Source organism: Gymnoscopelus braueri (genome assembly GCF_963280865.1).
Source record: "Gymnoscopelus braueri genome assembly, chromosome: 1".
NCBI classification, from domain to species: Eukaryota; Metazoa; Chordata; class Actinopteri; order Myctophiformes; family Myctophidae; genus Gymnoscopelus; species Gymnoscopelus braueri.
The window spans coordinates 4,380,455-4,394,745 of NC_137603.1; positions in this window are offsets into that span (position 1 = coordinate 4,380,455).

Sequence of the window (14,291 nt, forward strand, 5' to 3'; positions counted from 1 at the left end):
GAGACAATCATGTCACCAAAGTAATCTGGCCTTATACTGACCTTATGCCCTGGTATTTTTACCACTACAATTCATGTATACTGTAGCTACTTGGTAATAAAGCATGTCCTATTTTTGTACAAAATTACTCTTGTACATTGTGTGTAATGTGACCAACTAAACAGGAACACAGTTTGGGTCCCGGACAAGCATCTAATTTTGCTTTTGACACACACACACGCACGCACGCACGCACGCACGCACGCACGCACGCACGCACGCACGCACGCACGCACGCACGCACGCACGCACGCACGCACGCACGCACGCACGCACGCACGCACGCACGCACGCACGCACGCACGCACGCACGCACGCACACACACACACACACACACACACACACACACACACACACACACACACACACACACACACCTTTGAAAATATTCCATACTATAGGCGTTTCAACTCTGTGGGTTGAAAACCAAAGTGAATGAGGAGTGTAATGTAACACTTAGCCTGGGGTTATGAGTGCCTTTCATGTTGTTGAAGGTTGTGTATGCTCTCACTCAATGCCAGTTTTTATCAGGGCGTCCTTAAAAAAGAGAGCTTGTTCTCAATGGGCTTCCCTGAATAAATAAAGGAAAAAAGAAAGAAAAGAAGTACAATCAAAACAACTACCTGATGATTGATTAAACAATATGGTATAAGATTTACAGCTTCATCTCCCCTGAAACCAACAACCACTCAGTCAGGCTCATAACCTGCCTTGAGGACATCAAGTGTTGCATGGCACACAGCTGAATGAAGGCATGTTGGAAGTTGTCCTGTTTGGCTCCCTCACATTCACTCCATCACAGGGAATACCAATGGTCTTGGCAACCTGTTGTTAAGTTTAACAAGCAGGTAAAAGCAATAGCTTTTTTCTAGCTTTGAATAATTTCCAAAATCACATTTTCTCTAACGTAGACCTTGAGAAAGTCCTCCAGTCCATTTTTTGGACTGGGGGGCTCTCTATGTGGGGGCCTATTTAGTTTTAATTTAATTAAAAGGTCAGGCCCTGGAACAGTGGATATCAGTCAGACCATCTTTCTAGAGGGTCCCCCTGGACCTGGGCCCAATAGGCCCGTTCAGGATCCACCACTGCCAAGAGCCAGAGCCTCTGTATGATGTCACAGTTATTAACTTTGCATTTCTTGTCACATATAAAGGGCTTAGTAATGCATGTCAATAACAGCCCCAAAAGTCATACTGAAGGAATAGCCTAAACATTCACACAAGATGTGACAAGAAAGAAGCGATCATCATACCTTTGAAATTAGTGTTTATCCCATTAGTTTACTTAGTAGGTCTGAAAAACGATGTATTTTGTGGATAATATTGATATATATATCTAACCAGTCATCATAGCATGTTTTAGTGTCATATTTTGGCATAACTCAAGTTTGTCTACCAATCTTATGATTTTATTAAGTTAGAGGTTGTACGGAACTAATCCTCAGTTCTCTCCTTTCCTCTATGACTGCATGTGCTTTGAGCTGTACAGAGCACAGGCCTTCCGAGGTCACTGATTATCTCTGGAGGAATACAATAACAGCTCATTGGAGTTAACTTGACCTTGCTTAAACATGTAACTTTATAATTGTGTGGGACATAATGTGTTATATAGTTGTTCAAAAGTTACATAGTGCTGCTTTCACTACTTTGTTGAAAGAGCAGTACCGTGTCTAACCTACACATAATCCATCCATGATTTGTAACAGATTAGGATAAAAGCAGTGAAATGACACAGGACAGGTCAGTGGAGTGCGTGTAATGCAAGCCATCATAGCTCAGGTCTGTTTCAGAGCTGTGTGTTTGACAGGAAGGTTTGCAGTGAAGAGACTTTGGAGGCAGGCTGTAGGCTGCCCATCATGGTCCCACCCCCGTAGAGTGCGCTGCGAGACAGACCTGTAGAGAAGAGGAAGTTTGCAGTGGGAGACTTTGGAGGCGGGCTGTAAGCTGCCCACCCAATCAGAACTTAGAACTGCTAGTGTATTCTTCTACTGCTACTACTACTGCTACTGCTATTTTTCCATTGGCCGAACTTCTTTTTTTTTCCTTCTTTTTTTTACATTTATTGGGTGGGTCGCTCACACTACAGAACTAGAAAAAGTGCTCCTCGGAGCACAGGTCTCCTCCAGGTTTAGTTTAGTTTAGTTTAGTTTAGTTTAGTTTAGTTTATTTCAGTCAGTCAATTTGTGGTAACATTACAGTAGGTAATAAAATAAATGTTATCAAGACAAGAGGTCACGTAGGTTATTGTGGGCCATCAATGTTCGGAATTCACTTATCAGGATGGAATATGAAAAATAGGACGGAACCGTCTTGATCACTTGACTATAGAGATTTGTATGATGTTTGGACAAAAATAGTAGGACTATGTTTTGCAAATATTGGCCTCCTGGTGGCGCTATAATAGGGCAATGTTAAAAGGGTGGCATTTGTTCCTCAACGTAGTGCGAATATAAGTGCAAAGTCCGCAATCGGAAGCTGCGTTCATGATTCGCGGCATTTTGTTCCAAACGGGCCACTCCTGTAAACTTTAGATGTCTAAAATCTTAGAAAAAAAATCTAACAGATCCGTCTTGAAGAAATCATAATTATGTACCGATTTAAGTGAAATTTGGATAAAATCTGAAGGAGTATTATAAAAAACATTTTACATAAGTCGGCCTCCTGGTGGCAGGTGTGAAAAAGTGCAGGGCAAAGGTTTTTCTTTAACCTCTATAAGTGCACATACAAAGTTTGACACAGATCGGTGCAGTTATAGGTAAAAACACGAATTGGCCTGTTATAGCGCTACCATGAGGCTGATTTGAAAAATGTCAAGTGGCATTTTTCCTCGGCCTAGTGGGAATGTTCGTGCAAAATTTCACGGATATTGCAAGCTGTGTTCATGATTTGAGGCATTTTGTTCAAAACGGAGCACTCTTGCAAACTTTGGAAGCCAATCTTAGCCAATCAGGATGGAATAAGAAACATCTGAAAGACCCGTTTTGTTTAATAACTATAGAGATACTGTGTACCGATTTGCGTGATGTTTGGACACAATCTGTAGGAGTACTGTAAAAAAAAAAATCACACCCAGTGTGAAGAGAGTGGTGCCTTTGAATTAGTGTAACTGGTTGCATTCTTGTGTTGCAATCAGCTGCAGCTGTTGAGGCCGTGCTCAAACGGACGGACGGACGGACGGATGGACGGAGAGACGGACTGACTGGGTGCAAGGAGAAAACTATAGCTTCAACATATTATTTTTATTATATTATTAGTGTACAAGCCGTGCACACAGAGGCCTTCATTAAATAAATACATACTTTTAAACAGTTTTTTAGTCTCTGTTTCTGCTTTGGGTTGCAGGTAGGGGTTAAGTGTCTCGCTCAAGGACATTTTGACTCATAGACCACTGGGAGGTGAACCGGTGACCTTTCTGATTACCAGAAGGCCTCTGTACCCACTAAGCTACAGCCTCCGCTGTCTTTGCAAGGACAATACAATGTGTTCTCTGTTATAGCCTCACTCAAGGTGGATTTCCACACCTTTTCTTCTGTTGTTGGTTCAGTGAAAACAATGCCACCTAACCACAAAGACATTTATCATGACTTATGAACCTATAAGTTACAAACAAATTTGATTTCGAATATAATTCAGCTTTAAACTTTTAATATTTTAAACACCTAAAATAGTTCCCTTAAAATGCTCTGCTACTGTGGATGACAATCTATACCAATTGTAATTATTTATTTTACAAGTTCAGTTAATATGTATAGTGTTTAATCACTGGTGTCTCAAAGGACTACCCACACAGACATGAAAGCCTAGGCCAATTGTGTACTTTCTTTACTAGTTCAGGTTAAAAACTACAGCAGATAAGTGTAATAAAAGCAGAGTGGACAATATGCAGATGAACAAAACAATGTATTGTCATACTAGTAAGGTAGTAGTAAGTATAGTTATAAAATATACACAATCATATAATTAGTTATAAAACACCATGAAGGATATTAAATTATCAATGAAGTCAACAGGACAGAAATATGAAAATAAATATAATATCTGATGCAGTCAGGACACTGATAGTTGAATGCGCGCGCATGTGCACGGACGCACGGACGCACGCACGCACGCACGCACGCACGCACGCACGCACGCACGCACACGCACACGCACACGCACGCACACACACACACACACACACACACACACACACACACACACACACACACACACACACACACACACACACACACTTCTCATAACTCTGACTTCTAGGAATTGTGTACTGTGTAATTGTGATGTTTGTGTGTGTATGTATGCAAGTGTGCAGACGTGTTGCATTAAATTGTTTCTTTGTTGTGGTTTTTCTCTGTATGTTTGCTTCGTGGATCACGTGTCATTTGGACACTCATACTGAAACCTTGACAGTTTTAGTGGTTTTACTGCGCTGGATGGGAGGATGTTTTTTATCACACTTCTGACCGACTGACGTATAGGGTACGACTCTGAGTGAGCAGCATGGAAACTAAAGCTAAGAGACAGGATGGTGGTGGTCACTGTGTGGGTGGTATGGACTCTGAAGGGACTATAGATTCTCCGAAAACCAATATTTCTTCTTAAAATTGGTGAACAGCATCGTAGAATGTGGTGCGGGCGGGGAGGGTGGGGGTTGTTGTAGTGGTGTGGGTGGTATGGATGGACTAGTTTCTCATAAGCAACACTCTTCTTTTTTTTTTCTTCCTTTTTTTGTTATTAGAGGTGATCAGATGTACTAAGAGAAACATACTTTGTAATTTAATTGTCTCAAGCCAAAGTGCCAATGTTATGACCACTTACAGCATCATGCAACATTTGTGCATACACACCATTTCATCAGCTACATTCTCTACCTACAGTATGTGGGGTGTGGAATATTGGTCTTTTGTTTTGTTGTATGTCACTTACGCAGCGGGTGCAGCACACATACAGGAAATGCAAAACCACAAGGCCTCTGCCTGCTGCAAACCTTCGAGTGCACTTCAGCAGTCATTTCAACCAGTCAATATCCTTCTTTAGGCAAATCAAGTGATAATATAATGTCGAGCCTATATCCTAAAGTGAGCTGTTCAACATAAATGACGTTCTAATACATTTCCATATGTTCAACACTACACACACAGTAACATTAAAGCTGCTTTTAGTTCCTTTTCAAACTAAAACTTCTACTAAAAACCTATTATGATAGATCAATGAATTGATTATAATTCTCCTTCTACATGCAATGAATGTCTTACGTAGACAGAAGCAGGAAGCTTTCAATTTCAAACAGCTTTATTAGAATACACTTTCGTTCATCATGCAAGGAATCGAAAAATGTTGGTTAACAATGATGATGTACAATCACAAACAAATACCATCAGTACACGGTATCTGACATAAAACTAAATTACACTGAATTCTGCAAACTTCACATAAGTATGGTTGACACTTTTTCCATAATTTTAAAGTTCTATGTACAGTGCATGTATGCTTCTGGGCAGGCAGTACCTCTCATGCACGTGACACAATAGCCTTAACAACATACTAGTTCAAGCTCTGTTCAACTGACACAGTGTCCCCAGTATAATATGCTTTGCTCACATCAACACCGTCTCAGGTAGAGTGCTGGTTTGTTGTGTGACCAGTGACTGTAAGTGACACTAAGGTGACATTCCAGATCTAAAGCTTTCATCCAAAAATACATGAAGAGTCTGAGTCTCTAGAACAGGCGGACATGCAAACACACTGCTCTGGTTATAGCATGTGTGGGTCAAGAAAACAGCAACAAATAACAAATAAAAAAACAACTAATAATAACTAATAACTAAGAAAGCACCTGCAGACATGTGATCATACAGGATGTATAAGATATACAGTATTTACATGACATGAATTATGATTCGTCACCTTGCTAAACTAATGGCCTAAGTCATTTTTTGAGGAAAATGATATTTTTGCCTAAGTCAGCTCCTCATGACACTGGCCACCTCTGGTAAAATCACCCATATCCTAATTGAAAAGGATCATGCTGTTCCCTCCCCTTTTTGTGACTCAAAAAATAGGCTTTTTTTTTGGCTTAAGTCACATGGTTTTGTGACTTTGTGACTGATATAGGCCGTTTTGTATTTGTTTTGCTTTTTTTTTGGCCTAAATCAGATTTAATCCAGATTTAATCCTATAAATCTCTTATGTTACATAACTGACAGACAGTGTTATAAACATTTAAATAGTCATAATTTGTTATAAACATTTTGGGTGAAATGATTAAGAAATATCATATAGTTTTGTTTTGGATTAGTTTTTCTTTTTTCCTGAAAAACTGGAAAAAAAATGACTTAGGCCATTAGTTTAGCAAGGCGACGATATGCCATTTTATATGGAGGGTTTAGGTTTCCCAATAAACATATTCGTACTTTTTTTTTTTTTTTTTTTACATTTCCACACCTCCTCAGCCAGATTTAAGGATGTGTCAGCGTAGCAACATCTGGAAATACAAGATAATATTATTTGCTAATAATCCTAATGAATTTAACGCGTAAGTGAGTGCAGCAAAACACCCAGAAATATAAGATGATCTTATATGAAAAGCATTTTTACAGAACTTATATTCAGAACTGAGGCAGCATAAGATCATTTGCGGCCTGAAACAATCAGTATAATCGACATATCAACATAAACAATGTCCTGGTTCCTAGATTTTGGTAGGAGCTTGAACTGTGCTGTTATTTGTTATTTGGCTCTATTCAAGGAAAGGGAGCCAAATAAGGGGGGGGGGGGGGGGGTGTATAGAAGGAGCAGGGGTCCTGTTAATCATACAGCCACATATAATATTACTGCACAGGCTGTGGGTCCCACATCATTTGATCATTAACTGCAAACCTCCTCTTCTCTACAGGTCTGTCTCTCAGAGCACTCTACGGGGGTGGGATCATGATGGGTGGGCAGACATTTCTAACTTGTGATTGGTTGGGCAGCCTACAGCCCGCCTCCAAGGTCTCTTCACTGCGAACCTGAGCTGATGATGGCTCGCATCACACACACACACACACACACACACACACACACACACACACACACACACACACACACACACACACACACACACACACACACACACGCACACACACACACACACACACACACACACACACACACACACACACACACACACACACACACACACACACACACACACACACGTACACACACACACACACACACACACACACACACACTGAAGGAGTGCAATGTTGTAACCACAAACTGGCGCCTCTGAGTGAATGTTGTTTGGCTTCCTGCCTTCTTTTACATTCTCACATCTAACAATGAAAACAATGTTGATATTTGACACGTTATTACACAGTCAACACAACATTACAGTGTTGATACATTTACACGTTTAAGTATTTACATGAATCCCTGACATTATGCATGACTTATAATGTAATACAATTAACCTTCTCTCCCTACGTCAACCTTACAGATAAACCACACAGCATGTCTTTTCCCTCAAGTGAGTTTCAATATGCCAGACACCACATTAGAAAAGTTGTTTTCCTGTTAACAAAGATCTTTAGAGCTAAGGTTACAGATGGGGAAAGATTCAGGTTGAGTTCAGCTTTCGGAGTAGGAATTTACGGGTTGGGGTTAATAATTAATTAATTATTTGCACCTATTTGTTCCCATTGAGGAAATTCAGTTTTCACCCAGCTGATTGCTGTGTTGAAGTGGTCAGACTTGAGTGAATGGGGGGGCATTTAGGGGTTAAATGTCTTGCTCAGGGACACCTCGACACCTTGCCGGGGCTCGAGCCTGGGACCTCTCTACCCATTCAGCAAAACATATACTGTATATTGTACTATAGTATAGGAATGTGTGTGTGCGTGGGTGCGTGTGTGGGTGTGTGCGTGCGGCCGTGCGTGTGTGCGTGTGTGCGTGTTCAACACTTCTGATTGGCTACACAGCTACCTCCATGATGACGTCATTGTTTTCTCTTCTCCTCCTGGCATTGGCTGCTGCAGCTGAGAGAGAGAGAGAGAGAGAGAGAGAGAGAGAGAGAGAGAGAGAGAGAGAGAAAGAGAGAGAGAGAGAGATGATGTGAGAGAGATGATGTTTATACAATGAAGAGTCACTTCATTCAGTAAAACTGTTCTGAAGGGCACGGTGGCGCAGTCGGTAGCGCTGTCGCCTCACAGCTAGAAGGTCCTGGGTTTGAATCCCGCTGGGGACGCTGTGGGCGCTGGGGGCGTGTCCTCTCCTCCGCGTCATCAGCGTCCATACCCTAGGTGGGGTTGATGAAAGGGCCTACTCTGTGTGGAGTTTGCATGTTCTCCCCGTGTCTCCTAGGGTAGTTAATACCCTCACAAAAACATACGTAATCCTGGTTGCTATACCGCCTCCCCCATGACAGCCGGGGCGCCTGATGGAGGGGTAGGGAACTGGGCTACGTCCTACCGGGGAAACTCTCCCCTGTCAGGTGACAAGAAGGTCAGTTGGCTCTCATGCATTGAAGGAAGCATGAGCTCGGCCCTGGCCTCCCTAGGCTGTGGGGGACTGGTGTAGGGCTTGTGTAGCGCCCAGGATCACTTAGGAAATTGGCACCGGGTGAAAGAAATGGGGTACAAAAATCGAGGGGAAAAAAAAACTGTTCTGGAAACAAGTCTAGGGCTGTCACGGTTACAAATTGAAGTTGACGATTAATTGTCGTACACATAATTGCGATAAACGATTGAATTGTGTGTTTGGCATTGAACATTGGAACAATGGATACAATTTTGGTTTTTAGGCTTCATAATCACAAATTGCACAGGGCAGATATATGACAAATAACTTAAACATACAAAGACATTACTGACACATTTATAATAATTGTATACATTCCAAAAATTGTGGAAATAGCTGATCTACAAGTTTACAACACGCCACAAACGCTAATCTCCCTCAAAGCAGTGGCAACCAGCCTAAAGTATGTAGATTTTATCTTAATAATGCACTCTGTAAATATGAAGGAAATACCTACTGTGTTGCATTTAAGACCAGTTTAAGGCTGGTCTAAGACCTTATTAATTGGACTGCCCTCACTGTACCTAATTAAGATAGCAATGCAACAGCAATGCAAAAGTAAGTACATTTACTCAAGTACTGTACTTGAGTACAGTTGTGAGGTATTTTTACTTTACTGGAGTATTTCAAATTTTCTGTACTTTTACTCAAGTACATTTTGAATTCCGGATTTTTGCTTGTAACAGAGTATTTCTTTATTGCAGTATTGATACTTTTACTTAAGTAAAACATTTGAGTACCTTTTCCAGGTGTAACGTCCTAGATCCTAGAACCTGGAGGGACAGTGGGCCTGGATGATGGACTCATCTTAACGTGTATTTATATAACTCACCTCTAGCTCTAGCTCTGTCTCTCAGTATAGAGAAGTAGAGGAAGGTTGAAATCACATAAGGAGTGGCCACCAGTATCTTAATGATCAGTTGGTTCTCCGAGTGATGAGTGGGGGTTCTGCAGGGGGCTGGAGGGTGAAGATGAATCTGTAAAGAGAACAATAATGTCTTTCAGCATCCAAACACTGGTTTATCATCTCATGGTGTTAATGGTCAAAGGTTCAAGACTCACTTCCAAGAGTCACTTCCATCCAGCTCTCTGGTGACTGTCCAAGGCCAGAGATGTTGCACTTGTAGAATCCTTCATCAGACTTGTTAACATGGTGGATGGTCATCTGTCCTGTAGACTCAGCCCTGATGAAGGATCCGTTTTATAGAAATCAGCTGGGAGGTCAGAGGAAGGGTCACCAGTTGTCTTGTCTTTGTACAAGCAGCGGAATGGGGCGTTACTTCCCTCTGGCACAGGACGTCCAGGGCTTTCCAGGATCACATCTCCACCTAGAACCAACAGCAGGTTGAGTTATGGACATGTGATGGTTGGTGATGGTTGGTGGCTCCACATGCTAGATAACTGTAGTTGTCATTTTCCAATCAAAATCATTCGCGTGTATCTACACTATCTACTGTATGTATCTACTACTATGTATCTAGGATGAAAAACACATAATGACAGAGGTACACATTCCAATAATTTCACCTACACATCTGTCATTCAGTCGTTCATACATTATGCAGTATAACAGAATGACCTTCGGTGATGATGTTAATTTTATACAACAGTTCTACTGTAAATAAATTGAGAATTCAACATGTCAAACATGGAATCAAATCGTTCAGAGCCCCCATTTAATCCTCATTAGTAGGGGGTACTAAGCACAAAAAATGGCCAAATCGTTACGAGGCGGATAAAAACATGAAATTTGATACAGATGTCCCTTGGGTCATCCTTAAACATCCTAGAAGGGGTGCCCAAAAAAAATCTTAAACAGGAAGTGAGTTATGGACAAAATTCAAAATGGCCACCTAAACTATTGACCGTTGACTCAAAGAGACACCAAAATAATCTCCCAAAAGCATAAAATTTGGCACATATGTCCCTTGGGTCATCCTAAGACATCCTAGAAGGGGTGCCCAAAGGAATCTGAAACAGGAAGTGAGTTATTGACTAAATTGAAAATGGCCGCCTAGTGTTGTCGATTGGACTCAAAAGACAACTAAATAATCTCATAAAAGCATACAATTTGGCACACATGTCCTTTTGGTCATCCTAAGACATCCTAGAAGGGGTGCCCCAAAAAATCTGAAGCAGGAACTGAGTTATTGACTAAATTGAAAATGGCCCGCCTACAGTGTTATCTATTGACTCAAAAGACAACTAAAGAATCTCATAAAAGCATACAATTTGGCATACATGTCCCTTGGGTCATCCCAAGAAATCCCAGAAGGGGTGCCCAAAAAAATCTTAAACAGGAAGTGAGTCATTGACAAAATTGAAAATGACCGCCTACAGTGTTGTCGATTGACTCAAAAGACAACTAAAGATCTCATAAAAGTATACAATTTGGCATACATGTCCCTTGGGTCATCCTAAGACATCCTAGAAGGGGTGCCTGAAATTATCTGAAACAGGAAGTGAGTTATTGACTACATTTAAAATGGCCGTGTACAGTGTTGACAGATGATGCAAACACACTCATAAAAAATTATCTCATAAAAGCATGAAATTTGGTACAAATGTCCCTTGGGTACACATGAATACATGTAGTTACTAAACACTAATCACAAAAAAACAGTAATGATCAAGAGAAAATACATGAGAAGATAGAGTGTAAAACAAGCAAGAAGATGTAGAGTGCAAAATAAATAAGATGCAGAAAGTAAAATAAGAATATGCAGAGTAAGATAAGATGAAGAGTAAAATAAATAAGAATATGCAGAGAGTTAGATAAATAAAGAAGATTCAAAGAGTACAATAAAAAATAATGCAGAAAGTAAAATAAATAAGTGATGTAGAAATGAAAACGGAAGGTAGACTACAAAATACGGCAGGTTATGCACTGCATAACCTGTTGTATTGAGTCTGCATAATATGCAGACTGCCATGGTCCAACTGTTTAAACAGCCCATTTAGAATTTCTTCAACATGGTCCCTTCCTAAAAAGTTTAATAAACAAGCAAACAAACAAATAAATAACCCCTTCTAGGATATGTTAAGAAGCACTCAATGTACGTACCAAATTATACACTTTTTATGACGGCCCTTTATGTTTTCTTTTGTGTCAACTGCTTTAGGCGGTCACTTCCTGTTGAAAACCTTTTTGGGCACCCCTTGTAGGATGCGTTCAGATCACCCAAGGGACATTTGTACCACATTTCATGCTTTTATGAGATTCTTTAGGTATTCTTGCATCATCTTTCAACACTGTAGGCGGCCATTTTAAATTTAGTCAATAACTCACTTCCTGTTTCAGATTATTTTGGGCACCCCTTCTAGGATGTGTTAGGATGACCCAAGGGACATATGTGCCAAATTGTATGCATTTTGGAGATTCTATAGGCTTTTTGAGTCAATCGCCAAACACTGTAGGCGGCCATTTTCAATTTAGTCAATAACTCACTTCCTGTTGAAGACTTTTTTGGGCACCCCTTCTAGGATGTCTTAGGATGACCCAAGGGACATGTGTGACACATTTTATACTTTTGGAGATGCTTTAGTTGTCTTTTGAGTCAATCGACAACACTAGGCGGCCATTTTCAATTTGGTCAATAACTCACTTCCTGTTTCAGATTTTTTTTGGGCACCCCTTCTAGGATGTTTTAGGAGATGACCCAAGGGACATCTGTATCAAATGTCATGCTTTTATCCGCCGCGTAACGATTTTTCACTTAGTGCCCCCTACTACATTGACAGTAGAAGACCCAGTGCCATGATTTGGGTTATTTTTATGTGGTTTCCAGAACCCTAACCCTTCAACTCATTACTAACATTACTTCTCTAGTGGTTTTAAGGCATTTTCAATTGGGTGTATCCACAGAAATACAGCATTTCAACACTTAGCTTTGTACTAATTTAATTAATATGAATCAGGACGCATAACAATACGTATGGATCAATGGTGACACTAGGACTTTAATATGTTTATTAAAAAAAATATGTTTCAAGCCTAAAAAACAGTACTGCTAGACAAAACGTAACATCATATACATATTGAATGGAACAACCTCCAGTATGTGTTAGATGAAATTATAGTGATTGTACCAGAGATCTTAATGTTGATGGACCGGCTGGCTTCTGACTCGAACTGACACCAGTAAACTCCATCGTCCACAGGATACAGGCTTATGACACAGACCGCTCCTACACACAATCACAATGACAAGAAAGAGGAATATCACATATCAGTTATCAGAAGTTACAGTATCTATTGTATCAAATCACACCAAGTGAAATCACACTGCATTGTTCTGTATAAAGCCCAACGCACACTGTACTACACCAGAACAGACAACCGAATTAGTTCGGTTGGGCTGGCTACAGACTACAATATGATGTCATTCAGAGGTTCAGCTACAGACTACAATATGATGTCATTCAGAGGTTCAGCTACAGACTACAATATGATGTCATTCAGAGGTTCAGCTACAGACTACAATATGATGTCATTCAGAGGTTCAGCTACAGACTACAATATGATGTCATTCAGAGGTTCAGCTACAGACTACAATATGATGTAATTCATAGGTTCTACAGACTACAATATGATGTAATTCAGAGGTTCTACAGGACTACAATATGATGTAATTCAGAGGTTCTACAGACTACAATATGATGTAATTCAGAGGTTCTACAGACTACAATATGATGTAATTCAGAGGTTCTACAGACTACAATATGATGTAATTCAGAGGTTCTACAGACTACAATATGATGTCATTCAGAGGTTCTACAGACTACAATATGATGTCATTCAGAGTTTCTACAGACTACAATATGATGTCATTCAGAGTTTCTAGCAGACTACAATATGATGTCATTCAGAGGTTCTACAGACTACAATATGATGTCATCCAGGTTTAGGTGGGAGGGATCAGAACCGTTTTGCTGGGACAGAAAATGGTCATCCATGAATCATATTATAGCCCCATGTACAGTATATAAATCCATATCAGTCTTATAAGGGGAATAATTGCACACCCCATCAATCCATCCCTCCTCCATACCTTCAGTGTTTCCCCATTCAGTGCCACAGGTTCCATTCTTCCCAGTCCTAATGCTCTGTCTTCTCACAGTCCATCCCAGTACCAGCTCCTTTTCTTCCTTACAGCTCAGAGTGACGGACTCACTTTGAAAGTACTGACATCTGTCAGGACTGACTGTCAGAGACACTGGAAAGAAGAAGAAAGAAAGAAAGAAAGAAAGAAAGAAAGAAAGAAAGAAAGAAAGAAAGAAAGAAAGAAAGAAAGAAAGAAAGAAAGAAAGAAAGAAAACAATTTATTCGTTGAAAGAACAGATATTCATCGGTGGAAGTCTGTTGAGGATGTATACATACTTAAGGGCCCTATCCCTAACCCTAACCCACTGAGAAAACCCCAAATTCTTTGTATCAATAATATTTATACATTATATATTAATTACATAATACCGAGAGTGTGTGATTGTAACACTTTAAAAGTTAAAATGAGCAGGTCCATGTTTCTTATGTTTATACCTAACATAAGAAATATCCTGTGATCCTGACAAAGCCACTCATGATAAGTTATTATCTACACCAGGCTGAGGCAGAGGACGACAATGATGTTTTTGCTCGTCTGTGTGTCTGTCTGCAGCTAATCTCTCAAACCACTGACCAATCAGAATCAAAC